Source organism: Zingiber officinale, chromosome 1B, assembly GCF_018446385.1.
Source record: "Zingiber officinale cultivar Zhangliang chromosome 1B, Zo_v1.1, whole genome shotgun sequence".
Taxonomy (NCBI): domain Eukaryota; kingdom Viridiplantae; phylum Streptophyta; class Magnoliopsida; order Zingiberales; family Zingiberaceae; genus Zingiber; species Zingiber officinale.
In genome coordinates, this window is record NC_055986.1 from 26,442,481 (window position 1) to 26,446,702 (window position 4,222).

Genomic DNA, 4,222 nt, shown 5'->3' on the forward strand with positions numbered 1-4,222 from the left:
ATTCTTGATAATTTTCTTTTTCTTCTTGAATAACCATGAGCACTAACATGTCAAGCAGGCCCATGAGAAATTTTTCTACACCCTTTTCTGCAAGATTTTTATCTCCCATTGTGCAACCTCAAATTGAAGCAGAAAGTTTCCAACTAGACCCAGAGATAATTTTCATGATACAAGGTCACAAATTTGGAGGAGAAGTATCAGAAAGTCCTTATCTGTATCTTGAAACATTTTTAGAGATTTGTGATTTGGTGAAATGTGAAGGAGTATCAGCAGATGCAGTTCGATTGATGACATTTCCTTTCAGTATCAAGGATAAAGCAAGGACTTGGCTATATTCTCTCTGTCCTCAAAGCATCACAAGTTGGGAACAATTGGAGAAGCAATTTCTGAATCATTTTTTCCCTCCAAGTAGAACGGTGTATATGAGGAATTGCATAACAAATTTTGCTCAGGCATATGGAGAATCGTTATTTGAAGCATGGGATAGATTCAAGAGTCTTCAAAGACAGTGCCCTCATCATGGTTTTGAAAAATGGTTGATTTTGCACATATTCTATGGGGGAATTTCTTTCTAAGACAAGACTTTATTGGATTCATCAGCTGGAGGTTCTTTTATGGACAAAAGTGTAGATGAAGCTTATTCGTTAATTGATCAAGTGACGTTGAACCTCCATGAATGGTCGAACAAAAGTTGGATGGAATTTCCCTCGGATATTCAAGAAGTGCAAGCCATAAATGTAAGAGAGACTGTCAAACAAAATGAAATTCAACCACCTAAAAATGTTGAAATTCACAAGTCACAGAGTGAGGAGTTCAAACATTTGGGGGCAAAGCTTGATAGTATTGTTTCAAAATGGTTTAAAGAAGATCCCCCTCCTACACAGTCAAGATCCAATGAAAAGTGTGATGATGTTGGGTTGAGAAGTGGAAAAAATCATGAAGAACTTCTGAAGAACGACATGTTTAGAATTGAGGAGAAGAATAATAGAAGATCACAAGAACTCAGTTCCATTTCTCTGGGAAGTTTCCCAAGGCCAGAAGTACCTTTCCCTCAACGATTAATCACACCAACATTAGATAAGCAAGTTGGACCTCCTCCAAAAGCTCAAAGGGAATTTGGGAAAAAGGGAGTTCAGTCTTTCCCAGGACCTTCACTAAGGGTTCCTTTTCCACAAAGGTTAGTGGGGGTCAATGAAAATAAAGACTTCGGCAAATCCTGTGACACTAATATGGTTGAGTGTAGATTTTTGAATATATATGAAGATGAAGATTTTTCAGATGAGGATTTTATTGATAATGTAGTGGTAAATAAGTTTTCAGATCTACCTCAAAATTTTATAAGGTGTTATAGTGACATTGAATTTTCAGATGATGAATGTGATGTGGTAGATCAACTTAAAACTGCAAGTGAAGTTATTGATCCTCTTGTTATTGATTCTCCTATTGAGGACATAGATGTTGGTTTATTTTTTGATGTATGTGTTGATGATGATGATATGGAAGAATGTGTAGGGAGCTGTGTTGTGGAAGCAGCATCTCAAGGATCACCACCTTTGTCAAGACAACCCTTAGAGGTTTTAAGAATTGATCATGTTGTGGAACAATGTGTAGGGACTTATACAGAGCTAGTAGAGTCTCAAGAATCACCATTTTCAAAAGCACCACAATTTGAGTCAGAGCTAGAGTCACTACATAATTCTGAAGAAGTCACATCCCATTGTTTAGAACTTTCAGGTACATCTCAACAATGCAAGGTTAGTATTCTTAGTGATCTGTTAGAAAATTTCATAGATGTACCTATAATTGATTTTGTTGGATGTGATTCATTTTTTGATACATACTCAATTCATACTAATATGGTTCTAGTTCCTTCTTATATTACATTCTTGTGGGAGGTTTGCTTTTCTTTTGGGTGTGTAGGTTTTCGAGAGGTCAATAATGGGAAGCTCATACTGAACCGTCTTCGACCACCTGAAACAACTTTAAAGAAGACGAAGATGGAGAGGGCGATACATCACTTTTTAACTCCAATATTGAAATCTCCCTCCATAATAAGAGCCCTTGGTAGGAGGGTTCTAAAATATCTTACCCCTCCAAGAGCAAGATTTAGATGAATCTAATGAGGTGGTCGAGCTAATGACCTTAAACAAGCGCTTCTTGGGAGGCAACCCAAGTTTATTTTCCTTATTTTCTTTTATGTCTTTAGTTCTCTTTTTATAATAAACATGTATCCTCTACTTAATTTTTCTTGTCTATCTTATTGTTGTAGAATTCAAAGTTGTGGAGGAATGTGAGTATTGGATGGAGGAGTATCTTTAAAAACATGAATGTCAACCATTTGGAGCTCATCACTTGGTAACTTCTCTTAAAATCTCCTCCACATTGTTTTTAGTTTTCATTGGGACAATGAAAAGTTTAAGTCTGGGGGATGATGCATTTGATTTGCTTTGTTTGTTTTTGTTTTTGCTTATGTCTTGCATTTTGTTTTGATTTTTTGTGGCATACATCTTGAGAACATCAAATCTTCACTTATATGCTTTCTTGGATTCAAGTGAAATGTTAGCACGATTATTGTCTTGATTCATGATGTTCGAATGATGCTAGTAGTAAACTTTGTGTAGTTCTTTTTTCTATCTTGGGAAGCATTAATAAGCTAAGAATCTTATGGTGATGAGTTTTAGTTTTGGTTCAACCTTAAGGATTTTATCTTCACTACACTTGTGCTTGATGCTTGAATAGTTGATGTCATTGAAATAGTCATGATTCATCTTGTTTGCTTAGTACTTGGTTTCATGGTGATTTCTCAACTTTCATTTTGGTTACTGGATGAGGCTCAAATCATTAAAGCTCATTTGGAAAAATCAAAATATCCCAACATGTGTGCTAAAAGTACATTTGTGAATAAGTTTTGCACAATGCAAGCACTTATTAAAAAAATAATAATAATAAGGGATATAAAAAAACAGTTGTCATGAGTGGAATCTAGCAAGTCACCCCTTTGAGACCGAGTTAGGTTACTGGGGAAATGACTGCTTAGCTTCCCTTGAGATTGAGCACACCTTTGAGACCTTGGCTTAGTTGAGAAATATGAACCAAGTGAATGGTGAGTAAGTGCCTATCACTGGTTACTTGTCTTTCACTGGAAACACTAGGAATTCAAATTTGATGACGACTTGACTAGGACATGGATTGAAACTTGAAGGGTGTTGAGTTACTTTTACACTGTGCACAAGATTCTTATGCTTGAACCATACTTTACTTGTTTCCATGATCATGCTTGTTAATGAAACTTTTTGATAGAATTAGGAAAGTGCACTAGGTTTTATGAATGTGTTGTAGAACATATGAATTTAGTATGACATTTTGCTTGAGGACAAGCAAAGGTTTAAGTGCAGGGGTGTGATGTGCGTAGATTATATACTCTTTTATGCATGTTTTACCACATTTACATACTTTGAGCATGCTTGATCTATGCATTTTATACTTCCACTTTCCTTTTAGCATATTTACTCTTTTGGTTGGAGATCTACTTTTGTGCATTTTACGTACATAGGAGTCGTGAAGATTATGCGTCCTCGGGCAAGCTTGGAAGTAATTGAAGGGAGAGCATTAGGCCGTGTACCACACATGGCCGTGTAGTCTTAATAGGAAGGAAGAGGACATGGCCGTGCAGATCTCACTGCAGGTGTCTTAATTGAAGAAATCGAGCGGATGCCTTACATGGTGGTGTGGATCTACACGGACGTGTGAGGTTTCGAGCCAGCGGTGGTGGTGTGTGCATCTGCAGCGGTGTGAAGTTTCAGAGACCAAGTAGGTGGTGGCAGTGTGTCCCACACCGTGTAAGATTTCGAGGCGGGAGGGTCTTGGCGTGTGCACCACTGCAGTAGTGCGGTTCAGCGAGAGAAGGAAGAGGACATGGCCGTGTGAATCTCACACAGTTGTGTGGCGCCCGATTTCCTCCTCTATTTAAACCCTCCTTCATGAATTGAAGGGATCTCTCCCCTTTGGGAGAAGGCAAGATTTGGTGGTTTCCTCCCATTCTTGGGAGGATTTCTGGGCGATTCTAAGGGAGATCTTGACGATTTCGACTCCGGAGCGAGGATTGGATCCGAAGACGAGGCTTCTTCGTATATAAGTTTTCTCTTTCCCCCTCTTCTTGGTTTCTTGGATTGGAGATTTAAGAAATGCTTGTAATCTTTATTTCTTCGGGTTTTCTTCCTCG

The 4,222-nt window shown here is 38.0% G+C and overlaps 1 non-coding gene across 1 annotated transcript; it reads right to left on the reverse strand.

Annotated features, from left to right (window-relative positions):
- Positions 1-420: 420 nt before the first annotated feature.
- On the reverse strand, positions 421-526 carry LOC121993716. The gene has a single exon (XR_006115376.1). It is a non-coding gene; the product is annotated as a small nucleolar RNA R71 (small nucleolar RNA).
- Between the last annotated feature and the right edge of the window lie 3,696 nt (positions 527-4,222).